The following is a 21,325-nucleotide window of genomic DNA, read 5'->3' on the forward strand; positions in this document are numbered from 1 at the left end:
CTCAGTAAACCCTTTTCCTTAGAGAGAAAGTAGACGTTGAAATGGAAGGGACTTCAGGGGTCACAGCGAGGTTGAAGGGAGTCAGTTTTTAAACAATGAATTCAAACTTGGTTATTTCCTTGAAGGAGAGACTGCCTGAGCCAAATAAGGATTTTTCTTTGTCCTAGAGAATTAAACTCCATCTTTGTTAGGCCTGATATAGAAGCCACGCACTATTCTAAGTAGCTTGTTTTATCCTCATACTAACTCTAGGTGGGGAAACTGAGGCAGAGAAGAAGGAAGTAACTTGCCCAACATCGCAGAACAAAAGCCAGAATTTGAACCCAGGCCGTCTAGCTCCAGCGGTCAGACTTTTACCTCAAAACCCTGACCTCCTGGCACATTCAACCCTATCACTCTGCTAGGACAAGGCAGGGCCACATGCATACTAAGTAGGGCCCAGGAAGACAGCGTCGAGTCCGGAGCGGCCGTGAACTTTAACACGGGGATGGCTGGCCAACGTAATGTCTTAGCAATAAGCAGCAATCTATGGGGGTGGATATAATTGTTTCCAAATGTTCTCATGGGGCCAACAAAGTGGGCTCTCTGGCTGTCATGTGGCCTTGGGCTGTGACGGGGAGGCGAGGCATCATTCTGCTCAGGACAAAGATGGTCATGAAGCTTGGCTACAGGTGCCACTCTGTGCCATCTCAGGACCATACTTTCCTCAGATTCTCCAAGCCTGACCCAGTCTACCAATCAGATGGATACACTGAGGCCCAGAGAGGTAAAGCAACTTCTCCAGGGCCACACAGCAGGTAACAGATAGAACCAGGAGTGACATACAGTCCCATAATACAAGACCTGCACCTTCCCCACCTCACAGATTCCAAGTCAGTAGGGTTCAGGCAAACACCTCTTAGAATGGACCCCCGAATTTATCTTTCGCTAGACCTAGAACAGAAAATTCACACAACCACACCCAAAGAGCCAAGTCACAAGTCAACCTATGCATTTTGCCCTTTTATAAAATGTTCCTTCTCTGCTCCTCCATGCTGGGAATGGTGTTGTGGCCTGGATATTTGTGTCCTCCTCCCCCAAATTCATATATTGAAGCCCTACTCCCCAATGTGATGGTTTTGGGAAGGGGGCTTTTGAGAGGTTATTAGGTTTAGATAAGGTCAGAAAGATGGGGCCCACATGACGGGATTAGTGCCCTTATTAAGAAGAAGAAGAAACCAAAGCTCACTCTCTCAGCAATGTGAGGACATGGAGAGAAGGTGGCTATCTGCAAGCCAGGAAGAGGGCCCTCACCAGGAACCAACCCTGCTGGCATCCTGAACTTGGACTTCCAGCCTCCAGAACTGTGAGAAATAAATGTCTGCTGTTTAAGCCACCCGGTCTATGGTATTTTGTTATGGCACCCCAAGAAAACTAATACAGATGGAGAATATCATCCTCAGACTAAGGCCCAGAAAACCACACTTGTGCAGTCCGCTCTTCCAAATACAGAATAATTTTTCCTGCTTTTCAAGACCAGGAACCCCATGCTGGGACTCTCCCAACCCCCAGTGCCTACATGGTCCCTGGAACACAAGTGGGCCTCGAGAAATGCCTGCTGAACAAACAGTTAGGACTAAGCACTGGGTGAATATCTGCACATTTAATATCTTGCCCCTACTGTAACCCTCATCCACAGGTGAAAGACAATTCCTGTGTTTTCGGAACTCCGAGCCTGGAAGTCTTCAACTTCAAAAGCAACCAACGCCAGCCTCCTTTAAAATAAAGTATGCCCACACCAGCAAATCTGCATTTCAGCATCTACCTGAACTGTGCACAGAAATCTCAGATAAGGCTCTTTGCTCCTGGGCTATGTTTAAGAGTGAAAACTGAGGCATGACCTTCACATCCATCAACAGGGGTGGGACTGGAGAAAGGGCTGTTTTACGGAATTCGATGTAGTAACAACAGAATGAGCTAGATCTATAGCTATTAGAACCAGGTTGGGTGATGAACCCAAAAAACAAGTCAATCATCACAAAATGAAATAGACATGTTATTTTTACTGAAAACATGTAAAATGTGTATTTGCTCTCCATCTTTCATGGTCGGGCCAAAGCCTTTTCCTTGAAGATGCCCCTGCCCTCCCCCAGCCACGAAGTCCTCTCTGTCTTCCTCACATAAATCCCAAGCTACATGCAACTGACAATTTTCTCTAAAGACCTTCGCAAAGCTATCTGATCATTATGGCTTTTCCTACTTTTTTAGTTCTTTCACTTAGAACAGCTATTGTTTTTTAGTGGTACCGAGACTTTCCTAAACATTCCATTTGGTTTTCGTAAAAAGAACCACTTTTTCACATTCATATTTAATAAGTTGATGTAATCTTCAAGTAAACTGTGTAACTGCAGCGTAACCAGCATAATCAGGCTTGGGAGCAAACACAACTGGCTCTTGGTAACACACAACACCACCGGCCAAAGAACAGTGCAGGGGTTTCCTGGAGCAGCCTGTGCACCAGCCGGCATGACTTGCAGAGGGAGTGGATAGGTGGATGTCAGTGTCTAGCCAATCAATGAAATAAGTCTTTAAAGTTAGGGGAGTGAGTCATTGTAGCATAATTTATATGGTTCTACTGAACTAACACGGATACATCTCTGAAAAGTCTTATTAAGTGAAAAGGTAAACTGCAGAAAGATACATACTACATGACTCCTTTTATATTTAAACAAACTCATACAAAATTATACACATATCTTCTTTCTATAGAACCATCTGTTTGAATATAAATATATAGCAAAAAGACTGGAAGGATGGGATGTGGGGTAGGAATGGGACTGGTGGTAGAGGAAGGGAAACTTGACACTTTTCTTAAGGGGAACTTGACACTTTTTTCATAAGAAAAAAATATATGTATATATCAAGTATAGAATTGGGTTTTATTTTCTTTGATCAATAAGATTTAACAGAAGAGTTCAGCACATAAAACAAATGAGCCCAAAGCCTGACAAGTATGTAGCTTGAAAAAAAATCAAAATAACACTGGAAATAAGGAACATTTACATGGCTTCAAAGAAACAGCTGTCTGCCTCTCAGCCAGGGTTAGCAAGCGAATAGCATGGTCAAAGGCATTCATGGGCCTGAGATCTTCAATAGGCAGGACTAAAAACAGTCAGTGAATTCATTAAACTTGAGTGTTCTGACCAGATCCCAAGGTCAATGTATGCACTAAGCTGCCACAGCAACCAACTGCTTTTGGCCCTTGGTTTGTTTCTCCATTTAGTTGATTATGCTGTACATCTGACAAATTCACCAAGAAGTAGCACTCAAAGGGACCTTTCAAGGTAGCTAAGATTATTCTGCAAATCAGATAACTACAGTCAGCCTCATTGACTGCAAACATTTATTTCCATCATTCATTCACCAATGATTTAGTGGGTCCCTAGTACACGCTAGGCATGGTACTTAGGCATGGTACTTGGAGTTGTGAACTAGGAGCTGGAGACCTAGCATATAGGGACACAAAACCACCAATGGACAAATCATTATTTCATGTAAATTGTGTTCATGCTATAAAGCCCACAAAGAGAAATGCTATCCTATCTATCTGGGGTGGAGAGGGCATCAGGGAGGACCACAACAGGTCTCCTTTGGAGGTGACACTGAAGCTGAAAACTGGAAGGGAATTAGGAGCGGGTAAGTGAAGACAGGAGAGAAGACTGGTCTTTGCAAAAAGGACGGTGTGTGATCTGAAGTAATCAGAAGGTGACTGGCGAGCAAAGGAAATGGACTTTCTGGCTGTAGCCAGATGGTGCATGAAGAGGTGGGAGAGGCAGGTCCACGTAGAATCATACCTAGCCCTGAAGCCAAGTCAAGAATTACAAGTGTTTCCTAAAAGCAATGGGGAACCATTACAGGATTCTTGAGCAGAAAAGGAATTTCATTATGCGCATGCCTTTCATGCCCAGCTGAAAACGGTAATTTTGCAGCCCATGCTTCCAAAATGGCCCTCATTTTCCTCCATCACTATGGGCCCCGCAAACATTTGTGTCAGGCCCCCTAGGACAGCCAGACACTTTGCAGCTGCCCCCGCCAATCATTATCAACCCCCAGGGCCACCCTGGTTAGAAGCCTTTCGCCATTCTGCACAAACCCTCCGACTGCTGGGCTTATGGAAACATTCCCAAAACGTTTTTATGTGCAATCAAGAGGCCTGCTTGGAAAATCCCGGCTGCAAGCATTTCTCTCTCCCAGGCGGCTACACCCAATTGTTTTGCTGCAAGATTCTGCGTCACAAAAGGGATATCCCCAGCTAATATGACATTCAAAAGGACTAGGGAATCTGGGCTGCCTGTATTCAGGGTAATCACGTCCCATCAGTGTGTGTCCTTCCTCTGAGTTATCTAATCGAATTTCCTGTGTGTGTGAATATAAATACTGTTGTTCTGACCCATGATGAACTTGTGAATAGACTGATTTTATCAGCTTTAATAGATGAAGGTTTCCAAAAACAGATGGACAGCATTACTTTTATTTTAATCTTAAATGAACACAATTTCCACTGGATACAGATAAAATTAATAACCTTAGAAGGAATCAACTTGCCTGTGAAAAAATAAAATCACATAATCATATCATTGCCCGAGATGTCTCAAACGAGATGTCATATGCTATTTCCACCTTAATGCCTTTTTCTATTTTCTTGGAACGAGGCTATTCTTACACATTCTTTTGGGTGCACTGAACATCAGTGTGACTTGGCTTAAATGGCAGGGGATAGATCAGCACCCAGAAATTACTGAAACCAAGAGAAATCCACAGGATCAAGACCAGACCAAAAATCTCCTATAAAATGGTAATCAAATCAACTTCTTACCGAAACCAGGCTCTTCTTAAATTGCAATTATCAACTTACTCAGCTTATGAAGTAAGAATATGGGGATCTATGCCAGCCTCAAGCAAATCTACTGAAAAAACTCCAGCTAACCCACAGCACAATCGCTAATGATGATGAAACCGGTTTCAATCGTTTTCCACTTTGTTCCAACAATCCCTTGTAGTCAGATACAGCCTCTTCTCTGTGTTTATACTACTCAGGCTCCAGGCAGCAGGAGACCCCATCGCTAGCTCCCGACTTCATGGATGTCTTTACAGTTTCCAAGGGAGTCCACAGAGCATGGTGATTATGGGTGAAGTTCTGAGAATGAGACTGCTCAATCTCACCTCTCCTCCTTCTAGATACCCAATCTAGGGCAAGTCATTTCAACCGCTGAGCCTCAGTTTTCTTATGTAAAAATGGATTCAACGGTAGTACCTACCTCACAGGTTTGTGGCAGGGATGCAATGAGATGTGCAATGTGCTGGGCACAGAGTCCAGTATGCGGCAAGCCCCTGGTACATGTCAATTATCACGGTTACTGTGCTATCCAGAATACTGGGGCTCTTTCTCACATCCACCCTGGCAGATACCCTATGCTCCTGCCTGCTCAAGACTGTGAATCCTTACTCCGTGAATCCTCAAACTCACTGCTTTGGCTGACCTTGGCTCTGTATTCCCTCCAGGCATCTCCCACTACCCCAATATCTCCCTGCCAGAACACTGCAGATCATTTCACTGGCTCAACAGAAGTGGCTTTTGGAACGCCTGTGCCTAATTCCTCTGCTAAATATTCATGAACTCCCTGATCTTGCCATTTCTAGCCACCCTTATTTACCAGGATTGCCCTACACCCCAGGCCATGTGCCCCCTGAAAGGCAGGACAGGAGCAGATAGACAGACCCGAGTCTGCATCCTGCTTCTGCCTCTGACTGGCTCCGAGGTCTCCAGCAAGTTCTCTGCAAAGTCATGTAAACGATATGTCTACAAAAGACACCAGACAAAATCGTACATACTGAAAGACCGTACCTATGTGACGCTCAGAGACAGGCAAGACAACTGGATGAAAACAGAAGTCAGGAGAGCAGTTACTCAGGGGATGGTGGGGCATGACGTGGGGGCAGGAGGGCTGGTCGTTTATATTCTGTTTCTTGATTTGGGTGCTGGCTACACATGTTGGCAAAAATTCACTGAGTTGTACAGTATCTGTGGACATTTCTGGATATATGTTTCAACAACTTTTACCTCCCAAAAGCAACAACTATCTATGCCTCAGTTTCATCATCTATAAAGTGAGATATACCAGGCAGGGTGTGGGTGGTTGGGGGGGTCATGCCTACTTCTAGGTCTCTACTCATGCTGCTTCTCCCCTGATTTCCTGTCTTAAATTCTATTCCACTTCATCTAACTGTCATGAATCAGGTGCCTGCCATAGAGTTGGCTCCAGGACTTCATTTAAAATGAACTATAAAGTTCTAGAGACTGGCTGCACATCAATGATTATACTGAACGCTACTGAACTATACACTTAAAAATGGTTGATATGGTAACTTTTACACTATGCGTATTCTATCACACAAAAAAGATGAACTACATGGGAATAATATAATCTTGGAGATCTATTTATAATTCCCAGAGTTAATGACTGGTGAAAAAAGGCACTAAGGTGTGCCCTTGGGCTTATATTTTTCAAAAATCTTACCTTAAGGCATGGAAAAATGAATAAATAGCAAAAGCTGTTAAAAAAACTAGATATAAAATTTTACGTATTTGGAAAAATGTTAAAATGTAGAGGGGATTTAGATAAAAACTAGGAAAAAGAGCCACAAATAACAGATTTATTGTTCTGGATAGCAGAATTCTTGATGATTTTCTTTTTCTATACTGAATATTTTACATTCATATTTCTTAACCATATAAATAAATGAAAATAAATAACTTTTATCTACGCTTCATTGTCTAGCTCCTCCCCTTTGTAAAATGTCTTTTTCGCCCAGTTTTATTTTGTGTCTCTGTAGATACTATAGCCTATATTTCCTATAGATTCCTATATCTTAAGAGAAATCACTGCCCCTCTCCTCCTCATGAAAATAGATTTCAGCCCTTTTTCCTGCTCTCAAATCCAGCCACAGAATCTTTCTCAACACAGTGGTCCAGATAGTCCCACCCCAATGAAACACATCTGTCATGCAAAAATACTTGTTTTCTCCCATCTTTTTCCCTGATTGTTTCCTGGTGTTTGTCCTAATTCCCCAATGCAAATGTAGCATTCTGGGGAAGAGGGGCTAAGCTTTATCCTTGTTCTCCTCATCTCGGTTCTAAGCTGAGGTTACTAGAAGCCCAACAACCACACTTGTGACTGACCACGTCTCAGATCACACACCTCTCCCTTCAGCTGAAGGCTCCCTCTTGACGTAGTTCCAAATCAAGACAACCTATTTCCAAATCAAGGAACCATCAAGCACAGGTTCCTCCAGAGCACGATGAAAGATGGTTTCAACCTGACAGTTAATATGAATACAATCTGGGTTTACCTCCCCACATTCAAGATTCCAGGTGGGCAGAGTAAACACACCTCTGCCCAGGTGCATGACATGAGATGACGATTTCCGATTTCAGCAGTAAGGATGGGGAGCACTTCTAAGTGCCTTTGGTTGTCACCTTCCAAATCTGTTCAAGGAACCAGGTTTTAGCTTTCATGGCAACCTGGTCTCTCTTCAGGTAATCTTAAAGTAATTGACACTTATCTGATTTCAAAGTTTTTACAGGGAAATTAATCTTTACATTGGATAGTCATGGCTGCTCTGCAGACCTTTGGGTGGGGGGTGCTCCAAGTCCCCACTTAAGCACTTATATTGCAGCTGAGGGCATGCTGACTCAGACGTGCACACTACAGGACACTGCAGACACGAGGTCCCTCATCATTGAGGTTCCCGAGGCTCTTGGGTGGCACAATGCTCTGGGGGAAGATCCAAGATACATTTATCTTGACATTAGAGTGGGCAATTTTCTCCAGGACACATGAATTGACCAAGAGTCCTTGTGGCTCATGGGAATGTTCAAGTGTATAACTTTTTATTCTTGTAACAGCTTATCAGCTCTTTGAGAGTTTGAGGTGATCTCAATAATTTATTAGGTGGATGGGGAGGTGGGCAACAGAGTTAAATATCTGCCACTGGGAATATCTTGAAAGTTCAAGGACATGAGGAGGTACCTTACAAAAAGGCAGTGACATCCATGGAAATAATTGTTTTATTATTAATAGATTAAGGGCTTTTATATGCCAAGCATGGTACTCTGAGAAGGTCAAATATGCTGGAAATTATATGCGTGAGATGTGGAGGCCCCATCTAGTTGTGTGACTCTGGGCAAGTTACTTCACCTCTCTGTGCCTCGGTTCCTTCATCTTTAAAATGAAGGGGCTCAACTTTAAAACACTGCGAATCTAGAATAACAAAATAGCATGGTGATGAAGCAAGCATAGTAAGTCAATAGTAACTAACAGAAAGCCTAAAAGAGACTTTAGCATATACTGGAAAATTTTAGTAAATGGTAATAGTGATATTTTAAAGCAGTGGGAAAAGTAAGCATATTCAGTGAAGAACATTAGACAATTAGTAAACTATCTGAAGGGAAAGAACAGCATTATGCCCCACCTCTCCCCTTATACCAAAAATTAATTCTAGATTAATTTTACAGCTATATGCTAAAAAAACAAACAATGGGGAATGTTTGATCTTGAAATTCAGAAGCACTTTTTAAACCATTAAAACATTGCATCAAGAAGCCACTAATTAAGACACTCAGATCTGACCACAGAAAAATATAAAACTTCTATATATCAATATATACTCCACAAAAAATTAAGAGGCTGGAGGAAAAAAGGAAGTGAGAAGAGGTAACAATCACTACATATATAATATGAAAAATAAATAAATTTTCTATATTAAAAATGAAACTCTTACAACTACTTTTCAAAAGCACATGCCCCAATTAAAAATAAAATGCACAAAGAATCTAAACAATGTGCAAAAGAAATGCAAATAGTTAATGAACTCAAAAAGCAAGGGGAGTGAATGAGATTTAGGGGAACAAATCCTTACGAGGGCACCATGCGAGGTTCACACGTCTTTAAAGAGTTCAGAGTTCACTACGACTGGGCATGAATTGGGAATGTGTGGCCTCGCTTGTGTGGTCAAAAGGGTACATTCCTGAAAGTCCTGGCCATGAGACGCAACCTGACCACAGGCTGCCCATGACGTGCTCAGGAGTATGAACCCCGACAGAGACAAGCACCCCAGGTCCACCCTGGTGGAAACACATGGACCCGACACAGGGTGGCAGTGGAGGTGTGAGCAGGGCTCCCAAAGGCCCCTCTCCTGCCCTGTCCAGAATCAGACAGTAGGAAAAAGAAAACACTAATCTCCAGGACCCTTCCCCATCTGAGGCCCCCTGGCTGCCCAGAGGATGCTCAAAGGGGACGGGCAGGGAGGGAACAGGACAGGGTCTACCTACTGCCTCTTTCAGATGAGTGCTTCCCTCTGCCCTGCACTGACTCAGCCCCTGTTCGTACTCTGGGTAACCTTTAGATGCAGCCCCTTGATTTTACAGAGAAAGTATATAACGTTGACATAAATAATAACTGAAGCCATCATTTAGTGAGTATCTACTACACACTTAGCAGGCCGACTTCACAATAAGCAAAGTGAGGCTCTGCGAAGCTCAAGTGATTCATTTATTCATTTGCTCACTCACTCAAAAAGTATTTATCCAGCATGCGTATATATCAGGCAGGCCCTGTTCTATACAGTAGTGGGGAACAGAAAACAAACAAAAATCCCTGCCTTTTTAAAGGAAGAGACAATCAACAAAATAAATAAGAAATACATAGTCTGTTAGATTATGGTATAACTGCTCAGGAGAGAAAATAAGGCAGGGAATAAGAGAAAAACATCGGGGGGAACGTCAACACTGTAGATGAGACAGCCAAGGAAACCTGATCAAGTTACTGATGAGTAAAGATAAAAAAGAAGTAAAGGAGTGGGCACTATGAATACCTGAGCAGAGACAGCCCAATCCGAGGGACCAGTCAGGGCAACGGCCTCCAGGTGTAGCACAGGAAGTGTTCAAGGAGGCGGCCCAGGTCACACCATGTGTAAGCGATGGCCACACTGCCTATGCAGCTGGTCTGGGAGGCAATGTGGTCGCTCAAGGTCAGTCACATGGTTAATCATTGAGAGACCAGCCAGGCATTGACTACATGATGGGAAAAGGGCAGAAAGACCCATACTGGATGCCACACCTCCACCATCCTATAGGGGGCTGGTGGAAGAAAGGCCTGGGTCCCACTGAACCACTGCAAGGCATGGAGTCCCATAGCTCCACCTCCCACTTCCTCTGGCCCTGGGATGCGTCTCCTGACTTAGCTACTGGACAAGCAGAGGGAGCCTCCTGAGGCCTGCAGGACAGAGCTGAGGACAGCCAGCCCCAATCCCTGGGGACGCGCAGAGCTGTCTCTGAGATTTAGAAGGTACTTGATGAGACTATGAATGAGCCCCATGGTTTATCTGTTGGGCTCAATTTATCGGCCTGGTGGGAGAGGTTGTTTAGGAAATTTTTCAAAATTAGTGATGGTCAATGTTCTTGAAGACAATTATATACATGCATAGGCCTCCTGCATAAGTGTGCATGCACACGTGTATGCACACACACACTCTTCTACCAAATATCTAAACATGAACTCTGTATTTGTTTTTCTCCACTATCTAATTGTGAAGTTATTTGTAGTTAGCATGAAGACAAGCAGGGAAGACTAGACTCTGGAGTCCAAAGACTGCAGCCCGAAAGCCAGCTCGCACATGAATGAGCTGTGGGACCTCGGGCGCCTAACTTCCTTAGTTGTCCTTGGCCTGTTTCCTCATCTGCAAAATGGAGCCCACTATATTATTGTGAAAACTACAGAAAATGCTAGTAAAGCATCTAATTCAGTGCCTGATAGACAGTCAGAGCTCCATAAAATGGAAGCTATTAAATCATGACATGGTTTTAGAACTATTTGCAGTGCAATCATTTCATTTTAGAGGACAAACCAGACCCACGTAAGCAAATTCATGAGCCATTTCTAAATACAAATGGCAACAGAGGTGAGATAATCAACAACTAGCCCCAACTAGTCATTTGCAACAGAAATGAATGTTTCTTAGTCAATAATGTTTTTTTTTTTCTTTCCTGGCTGTGGCATGGTTTGAATCAGCCAGTCTGGGAAAAGCCATGGCACATGGTTTGACCTCTTAAAAGTGAACTGTAACTTGGAAGCAAAGGGAATGACTCTTGAACCCAATGAACCCAGTTCTCCAAGCAAAGGTCGGACAGCGGATCTGGGCTTGCTTACATCTACCAAGACTCTATTTCTAAATATGGTCATGTTCCCAGGTACTGGATGTTAGGACTCGAACGTATCTTTTGGAGGGGGACACCATTCAACCAAGGATAGTGACCATCTCAGGCAATATTAGAATGAGCTCACATTATCAGCCAGTGGCTAATGTCCTAAGTTCGGCAGCTGAAGGGAAGTGGGCAGTGAGTGGGTAAATGTGCTGGATGCTAGGTTTAGCTTTTCCAATTATTAACCCTGGGGTATTAGATAAATATTTTTAATGCAAGGGTTGTTATGATCAAATAAGATAATGTGTATAGGGGACAGCACAGTGCCAGCACTCAATGCCACTTATGATGCCACTGTGAATAGTGTCTGGAGGAGGAGCACGGTTCCATCACTCAGTGATATTTCCATTTCCCGGTGACACAGAAGTCTTGGAGGTAGCAGTCACACGGGCCCCCGGCTAAGGGAGAGACGTGGGAGGGGGGCGGGAAAGGCTCCGCTCAGCTTCAAGGGAGGGAGGGAGAGAGGGAGGGAAGCTGAATAATGAAGCAGGCTTTTGTGAGCAGGAGGCAGGAGATTCAACTGAATTGTCAAGAGTGTCAGCTGCAGAGGGTGCTGGGTTGAGTCGCTGAGTCAGACGGGCTGCACAGATCCTACAAAAGATGAATACTCCCACCAGGAGAAATCTGTTTGACTTTAGAAAAGTACAGGTTACAGTGATACTCACTAAACACCCCACCTTCCAGCTCCACAGACAGCAGGAATGAGTAACGGGGAATCCGTCGAGGTCCCTGAGGGATCCACCACTCTCCCTGGGACTTTTCCCGCAGAGTGGGGCCCTATCACATTGTATTTGCCTGGGATGATGTACTATCAGAATTACCTAGTAGAAAGGTTCAAACGTCATAACCCGTGAGGTATGAATGGATCAGGATTGGTGAGTTTCCCTGGCCTTAACTGTAACAACAATTTATCTACAAAGAAAACCACTTATAGCTGACTAATTGGAAGACACTCTCTAAGAAGGTTTTCAGGTAATGGTGATGGTGTTACCGTCCTTGGCCAAAAAGTCCCACCCTTCTCCACCCTTTCTCAGATCCTGGGACAAAGATTTTCAGATGACTCCACACTTAGTGAGTGTTTCAGTTTCCTATGGTTGCTGTAACAAATGACCACAACTTAATGGCTTAAAACCACAGAAATTTATTCTCTTTCAGTCCTGGAGGTCAGAGGTCCAAAATGGGTCTCTGCGGGCCCAAATCAAGATGTCAGCAGGGCTGGCTCCTTCTGGAGGCTCCAGGAGAGTCTGTTCCCATGCCTTTTCCAGCTTCTAGAGGCCTCCTGCGTTCCGTGTCTTGTGCACTTCCTCTACCTTCAAAGGTGGCAACATCACTCTCACCTCTACTTTTGTCCTCATGTCTTCTCTGACCGTCTCTTCCGCCCCCCGCCCCTCTTTCTCTTATAAGGACCCCGGTAAACTACATGGCACCTACGTGGATAACTCGAGGTCACATTCCAATCTCAAGATCCTTAACTCAACTATATCTGTGGAGTCCCTTCTGCCTTGACAGGTTACAAGGTTACATATTCTCAGGTTCTGAGGATTGGGACGTGGCACCTTTGGGGGACCATTAGTCTGTCCACCACACCCTGTATAAAAGACATCCCACTGTCCCACGGCTTCATGGTCCATACTCCTGGGAAGGCCCACAGACCCCACATAATCTGCTCTAGGGATCCCTCCAGAGCCGTATCTCCCAACTTACTCCACACTCCACCACCCACACTTGGTGATTTGAGGTTCACTGAGTATCCCAGGCACTGCTCACCTTTGTGTCTCCATCCATCAGGGAAACCAGCTGCCCACTCTATCCCATTATCCTCCCTCCTGGACTGTCCCAAGACATCTTTAAGATGCAGCTTCAACATCATGACCTCCACGAAGCTTTTCTTGATTCTCCTAACCTTACCTCCTTCCCTCTCTTACTTACTCCACCATAAATGTCACTCTGAACTATGAATATCTACTTACACATTTCTCTTCCCCAATAGGATATTGGGAAGACTTCAAAGGCAAGGACTACAGTTCATTTAGCTGTGTCTAGTCCAAGGCCTGATTTACAGTGGGTGATCAGTAAGTGCTAGGTGGATGCATGGATGGATGGATGGACGGATGAATGGATGGATGGATGGATGGACGGGCGAACAGATAGAAGGAAAGGAGAGAGAGGGAGGGATAATGGGTGAGTGCCTGACATAAACGTACATGTCCAATAAATATTTGCTGAGTGAGAGGAGTGAAAGGAATGGTGGGGGGGAGCATGAATTAGGGCCACCATCTACATTGGAAGAACTCAGCTAAGCAGTGGCCAACCTAAAGAAAAAGCTCAAGACTTGGGCATCCTTTGTGCTAAGTCAGAGAGGGAGGCCCTGATGAGCAGGAAGCCATGACCAGGAAGATATCAGCAATAGGTATGCAGTCAACTAGAATTAGCAAAAAGTCAATGAACTATTTTAATTTCCCATGCTGACTCAAAACCACATCTCCCTGGGAAGCAGCAGGAGGTATCAGGACTTCCTCTAGCTCAGAAACCAGCTCTGAGCCCCAATTCTGAGTCAGGATAACTTGATGCATGAGCACAGCGTCCAGGTACTCCAAGCCCACTCAGGGCCTCAGCCTGTGTTTATATCTGACTTCTTAAACTTTATCCAGGACTGGTCGGCATGGGGCCCATGGTGGAAGGAGAGCCACGGGGTCACAGACATAGGGCGGGACTCGGAGCTATCCACAGTGAAAAGGTGTGTCTTCACTCCAAGGCCAAACAAGTGTCAATTTCAACCATTTTCCTTAAAAATGCCAATTTTCTATAAAGTCGTTACATGTGATATTTTTCCCAAATTTTATTATAAGAATATTCTAACGAAAAAAAATGAATACTGCTATACATGCACCAAAATGGCTAAAATTTAAAAAGATTGACAATACGAATATTGGCATGGACATGAAGGAACCGGAAATCTCATATACTGCTCCTGGGACTGTAAGCAGGTACAGCCACTTTGGAAAAATGTCTAGCATTATCCACAAAAGCTGAATCTACACACACCCTGAGACTACCAACCTCTTCCTAACTATAAGCCAACAGCATTTCATCAACATATTCCCCCAAGAGGTGCAGACAACAGTTATTCACAGAAACCTAGCAATATTCACAGAAACCAAAGAATGGATACAATCTAAATGTTCACTGTCAGAACAATGGTATATTAAGATAAAATATTATCTAGCAACGAAAATGAATAACCTTCAGCTGCACACAAAATATGGACAAATCTCACAAACATAATATTGAGCCATAATAAAGAAACCAGACATGAAGGAATATACACTGTCTGATCGGCTCTCCATAAGGCTGAAACCTAGGAAAAACTACACTACGGACATACAGTGGTGAGGAAAGTGAACTCTGGAGAAGAGGAAGAAGGTGGTTATGAAAAGGGGCCTGAGGCTGGTTTCTGAGGATGCAAGCCATGTTCTGATCGACGGCCTGGGTCACAGGCATGAGATGTGATAATTCATGAATCTGTTCATTTTGGTGTGTGCCTTTGTACATAAGTGGTATGTCAATAAAAAGAAGAAAAAGTTAAAATGATCTGACAGTGGGTCCTGTACACTCACCATTTAGAATCTACAAAGAACATTTTACTATTCTTGCTTTTTCAGTTATCTATCCATTTCCTTTAGCAGTCCATGAAACTATTATTTATTATTATTATTATTATTATTATTATTATGTGATGATGAAGATAAATATTTGGACATGCTAGCTATGAAGCCAAGTATCTCAAACAACTCAGCCTGGCTTACCCCACCCAGCTCTTTGCCACCTTGTTCCCTGGCACCCACCTCCTTGTCCCACTTTGGGCAAATGAGCTAGAAAGTGGAGAATTTCTCGAAGTGGGCGAAAACCACAGAAACATATTCCTCTTCGGGTTCAGACCCGTCTGGCCTCGTGTTATCTAAGCTGCAGCGTGACTCTACCTGCCGCCTCCTTCAGTGAAACCAGCCCCAAAACTGCAAAGCTCACGGCCCGTGTGCACACTCGTGGGAGCCCAGAAGGACTCAAAACATGTCCAAAGCCATCCCAGAAACAGAGAAGATTCCTGGTATTTAAGAAGTGAAATTAATCTCCTTTCCTTTGGGGGTGAGGAGAGGCTGAAAAGCAGCGAAGGCCCGGGACCCCGACCATCCCCCAGAAGAAATTGATTCTCCTCCCCGAAGCCGCCTGGAGGTGATGATGGAACCTGCTGTGGCAGCTGCTTCCGGCACTGGGCCCTCCAGGGAGGGTCTCCTCCAGGAGACCAGGAAGCCTGCGTGCACCCCAAGGGTAGGGGAAAGACGACGTGGTCTTCCCAACCTTTTTTGTGCCTTTGAGCCATCGGCTGTCTGTTGAAGAATCTGGACCCTTCCTTAGAGTAATTTTTTTAAATATATAAAATAAATTCATAGGATCACAAAGGAAACTGACCATACAGAAATAGTCTTAAAATCTGTGATAGAGCAAAAGGTAACTTCTGTACTGCATTAATAGCAAAATCTAGCAGTAGGTTTGATAACTACCCTAACTTTGGAGTCATGACGAACGTAATGATATTCCGAGATATCTACGACAGGAATGGGCTATGAACACGTCTGTGACTTCCATTGGTGACTGAGTCACAGGCACTGCTAATACCATTGCAGTATTTCCTAGAGTCATCGCTGAAGAAAATGCTACATTGCAGTTATAGGTCAGTGACCATAAAGATGCCTTTTTTTTTTTTTTTTCACATCCAAGTTCAAAGATCCTCTGAATTCTATCTATGGACCCAAGGATAAGAACTCCTGGAAGTTAGGTGCCTTCTTTTTGTTCCCTGAAAATGCTCCCTGCCCCTAGGGATAAACTCGAATGCACTGAAAGTTGAAAGCAGGAGCTCAAACAGATATTTGTACATAAAGGTCATAGCAGTACTATTCACAACAGCCAAAGGTGGAAAAGACCCAAATGCCCACTGATGGTGAATCGATAAACAACATGTGGTACACACACGCACACAGGCGCGCGCACACACGCACACGCACACGCGCGCACGCACACGCGCGCACACACACACACACACACGATTATTATTCAGTCTCAGAAAGGAAATTCTGACACATGCTACCACATGGATGAACCCTGAGGACATTATGCTAAGTGAAATAAGCTGGTTGCAAAAAGACAAATACTGTATGATTCCACTTAGATGAGGGACCAAGAGTAACCAGATTCATAGAGCTAGAAAGTGGGCGCTAGGAGCTGGGGGAGGGGGAATGGGGAGTTAGTGCTTAATGGGGACAGAGTTTCGGCCTGGGAAGATGGAATCATTCTGGAGACAGATGGTGGTGATGGCTGCACAACATGAAAGTGCTTAATGCCACTGAACAGTTCACTTGAAAATGGTTAAAATGGTAAACTTTATGTCAGGTTTATCTGACCACGATAAAAATAAGTAAATAAATAAAACCACTCCCTGCAGAACACAGAAGGCGCTGTCACTGATGAGGAGAGGCAGGGGCAGAGTTGCCTGTGGCTCTGAGCTGGGCCGGGCTGCCACACAGAGCTGGGCTTGCGAGCTGCTGTGCCACTATGGGCAGATCACTTCACCTCTTTGGCCTCAACTTCCACCTCTATAAATGAGGGCTGTAGTCACAGCCCATGCTCTCCCGACACGACAAAGAACACGGTGATTTGCCGAGACTTTCTAATAATGCTGTGCCGCTAGCAGTATTGTGACTATGCTTTCCAGATGACTTAGTTAACTTAGCCGGGTCACTCAGCTGGGACTGGCAGGTTAGGCTGATGAAGGAGCTCTGACGACAGTGTGTTTACCCTCGCTCTCCCACTAAGCTGCAGAGTCTAGCATGACAGACACCGTCTCTGTTTCATTTGCCACGCAGTCCCCAGAGCAGGCAACGCGGGAGGCTCAATAAATACTGCTGATCGACTCAAAGAATCAAGTTATGTCTGACTCCAAAACTGACTTCACTTACAAGCAAGGGGTGGTGGCATTTAAAGGGTCTGGTCTTTCAGGTGTCCATTCGGTATTGTGATAACCCTTCAGGTCACAGGCCAGTGATCTCCAAGGAGTCACTGACACAGTGAAACCACAGTTAATGGGACAGAAAACTAAATCTACCCCACGGTAGACGCTCACGTACTGCCACATGTACACATGCACACCTGGTAAAAAGACCGGTGACTCAGTAACTAGTAGCAGCAAGTTTCTGCCTGTGCAAGGGGCTCACGTTTGGTTCCAGAGGCCCGACACTGGGAGAGAGCCGAGAGATGAGGTCAGCCTCACGCCCAGGCTCTGGGGGTGAGGAAGCAGTGCCTGAGAGAAAGCGGAGGGTTACCTGAATATGGCTTGGCTCAGGAGACACCTTGGGGTGCTCCCAAAGCTGCTTTTACAATCTTCTTCCCAGGGGCTCCCTCCAGGAGCTGAGGGTGGTCAAGGAAATGGGCATAGCACTCTCCGAACAAAAGCGCTGTTATCACGTTTCACTTTCACACAGCATTCTAGGCCACAATGCCCTTTAGGGGGTGGGGGGTTGGCAGTGACCTAAATTAGGCAAACATGGCTGAGCTGGGTGACTCGGGAACCTGGATTCATTGGATTAGTCAGCTGCTTAGCTGGGGACCAGGCAGGCTTGAGGTACCATGAGGGACATCCTGCCTTTGGAGTTCAACCAAAATGAGGGCAGGGTAGGGTGGTGACAAAGTCCACCTTGCAGGTGATTGACCATGGGCTCCAGATCCCCATCTATAAGATGGGGTGAATCATTTTCATTTGGGCAAGCCATTTGGTGTACATGAGGGTAAAGGCAGAGTGAAAAGAAGGACTAGATGCAGAAATTCACAGAAGTTAGATTTCCAAATACAGGGAGGCACATAGAGCAGCATAGTTATATACTTGCATGAAGGTGGCATAGGCAGACAGCATGGTAAAGACGACGGAGGCCGAGGGATGGATGCCGAGATGATCTTTCGACAAAGACAGCGTGATGATGATTAAGAACGAGGAGCTGATTGGAGCGGAGTTATTTTATTCGACGATGGATTGAACATGATCCTCTCTCTCTCTCTCTCCACCCTCCTCCTCCTCTCTTTTATTCCCCTCAAAATTCAAAAAGGAAAAGTCTCTCAGAGCATCAGTCTTCATTTGAAGTGCATTCCTCTCCACAGAAATCTAGAGTCCAGGTGCCCCAGGGCTCTGCTAGAAGGCACTCCTCCGACCTCTGGCTGCTTCAGGTACAAAAAAGGTCCACGCTGCCCTGGGCCTTGCCACTGACCCGCCGTCCCTGGGATAGGCACTTCAGGAGCTCTGAGTGTCCTGCACTCGAGGCACCAGCACTAAGCATCCAGAGGACTCTTCAGCCCCTCCTGTTTCAATCCAGGTATGGCCACCTGGCATATGGCTCTGACGGCAGTGTCCAATCCACCAATCACACTCCAGGAAACACAGTGATGTCATCGGCCACCAATGGAAGTGCCTGACCAGCATGAGCAAATCGTGTTGCCACACTGGATTGACAGGATTTCAACTAGAGGCAGATACTTGACATTTCCTTTCTCTTGGGCAGCCTTAATTAAGTGTAAATGTACAATTTATGGACGGCGTTGCCCAACACTGAAACCAGCCAGCAGCCCCATGTACACCCACTCTTAGCTCCTAAATTTCAAATTTGCTCTTAAATTGTGACAGTGCCCCCTGAATTCTGCTTATACACTTTCCCTTCCTCATTTCTAGATAAAAAAGAAATATCATTCTTTATGCTGCATTTCACTGTATCATAGCTCCCTATCTACAGAGAAATTCGATCTGTAAGATTACAGATGCCAAAAAGGAAAAAGGAAAAGGTACATTCAGAATACTTTCTTCCTTCCCCTGATCTCCAGCAATCCCCAAGTGAAGAAAAATATCACATGCTTGAAAACCCAAGTGACCGCCCCCCAAACTGTGGCCATTTTGAAATCTGGATGCAAGGTATAAAAGGAGTTTTAAAAACCATTTGGTTCCTCTCATTAGTCCATCATCCTGCATCTGCCTACAAAGAAGGCGGCTTTGGACGAGAAAAAAAATTCACTCCAGGGAGCCAGCGGGAGGGGTTTTTGGGGGAAGCTCCCCACAGACCCCATCTGCTAGATTTGAGGCCACCTAAAGCCCCCTCCCCAGCTGAGGTGCCCCTAGAGACGCTCAGGCTCTTCCCTCTTCTGGAACCAGAACTGCCCCTGCAGAGCCCAGTACTTCTAAGCAGCAGCAGTGGCATTTTGGGGAGGCAGCGACCTCAGTAGTCACCATTTTACAGAGCAGAGAGGCAGTGAGAGCAGCTCGCCTTGTGCTGTTAAGGGGGGTGGCAAATGCAGAGCCACCAGATAACTGAAACCTCTGCTGTCTTCCTGCCATTGCCGACCATCACCATAGGAACCACATCCTGCTGCTACCATGGCAACTGTGCAGTACCATCCGCTCAGTAAGCAATGATGCAGAGGCCACTCAAGAAGGCTTGCTGCAAGGCCTCAGGGGCTGACAAGGTCCTGCGGTCCACAGTCACGGGGAACAGAAAATTGACAGAGAAGCCTTCCAAAGCAATTAGTTTTCTGGTTTAAAAGCCCTCTTCCCGCTCCTCAACAATTAATTTGCCCCAAAATTAAATCCTTTCTAAAGTATATTCCTGTTTCTGTGTTGCAAAAATCTCCAGGGCAAGACACATCAGATAAGAGCCCAGTGGGTACTATTTTCAACACATGGCCACCACTGCTCAAATGGAGAGAGCAGGATGTGACACTAAGGGGGTCCCCCACAGTAAAACCACAAATTCACTACAGCTGCCCCTACAGCAGGCTAGGCACTGGGCGAGCCCTTCCAGAAGCAGCATCTGATTTCATCCTCACACTCCTGCTCATAAATCTAATTTCCCACTTCCTACCTACATTTTACAGAGGAATGAATGCGGCTCAGAAAGGTTAAGTGACCTGTCCAAGGTCACACAGCACACTGGGCAGAGCTATTTGAATCTCTCACTTGCAGGCACTTAGTCCACCATCCTGTATCTGGCAAGAGGGAGACCTGGGGTTCAACTTGGCCAGCTGGACTCCAGACTGGGCTCTCGGCCACCCACTATACTGCTTCTCAACTCAGGAGCAGCTGAAACACAAACATTAGATCCCCGCCACCGAGCACAGCCTCCCAAGGCCTCCCACCCCTCTGGGCTGTGCCTGTCACCCCATGACACTGTTTGAAACAACTCTGCTTGGCCACACAGAAACATCTGCGTCAGCACCACAGCCGCATCCCTGCAGCCCCTGCCACACATCCGGCGTATGATGGCCTCGGTTAAAAGGCCCCCTTTAGTGCAGACGGGACCTTGCAAGGAAGTACAATTTCAATGCTCCCTCTTCATCCCAAGGCAGTGATTTCAGAACTCACTTCCCATTCATCACAGTCCAGGATGGCAGAGCCCGCAACACCGGGGCTCGAGGGGAAGAGACGAGAGCCTCGCAGTCCCAGCACCTCACGAAGGCATCCTCATGGTGCGCAGATTTGGTAGAGCCAAAAAATTGCCATTTTCTAGGTTAAAAGTGAACAAATGCTGGCAATCTCCTAAGATTTAGTCTAATGTCTGAGCCTTGTAGCAACTCCACTTTACAGATGAGGAAACTGAGGCTCAGAGAAGTTAAGTGATGGTCCAAGGTCACAGAGACAGGAGTAGAAGACACAGGACTGAAGCCAGGTCTGTAGGTTTCAAAGTCAAAGTCCTTTACATGCAATGCTCTTCCCCTGACTACCCCGGGGGTGCTGGGAAGCCCAGAGAGGGTGTGACTGAGTGGAAAGCAGACCAGGGAAACCACTTCCTGTGCTGTATGAAATTCGAGTTAAGGGGCAGGGGGCTAGGACTCTCTCTGGGACCCTGGCTCTGCTCTCCAATAGAAGCAGATTTGGTTTAGTGAAGAATCCAGTAACCACAGGGGTTTTGTTATATATTTTTAAATCAATATTAACAGACA

At 45.4% G+C, this 21,325-nt stretch overlaps 1 protein-coding gene across 2 annotated transcripts in view; it reads right to left on the reverse strand.

Annotated features, from left to right (window-relative positions):
- The window catches only part of CMIP (c-Maf inducing protein), a 229,082-nt gene that overhangs the window by 144,654 nt on the left and 63,103 nt on the right, over positions 1 to 21,325 (reverse strand). The window contains exon 1 of one of the 2 annotated variants that reach the window (XM_039888812.1): positions 9,913 to 12,603. The exons of the other annotated variant lie outside the window; for it this stretch is intronic. The gene's annotated coding sequence lies outside the window, so the exon portion shown is untranslated. Of the gene's footprint in view, positions 1 to 9,912; positions 12,604 to 21,325 lie in introns of those variants that run through there. 2 annotated transcript variants of the gene reach the window in all.

The sequence above is a fragment of the Pteropus medius genome, unplaced genomic scaffold (assembly GCF_902729225.1).
Source record: "Pteropus medius unplaced genomic scaffold, Ma_sr-lr_union100, whole genome shotgun sequence".
Taxonomy (NCBI): domain Eukaryota; kingdom Metazoa; phylum Chordata; class Mammalia; order Chiroptera; family Pteropodidae; genus Pteropus; species Pteropus medius.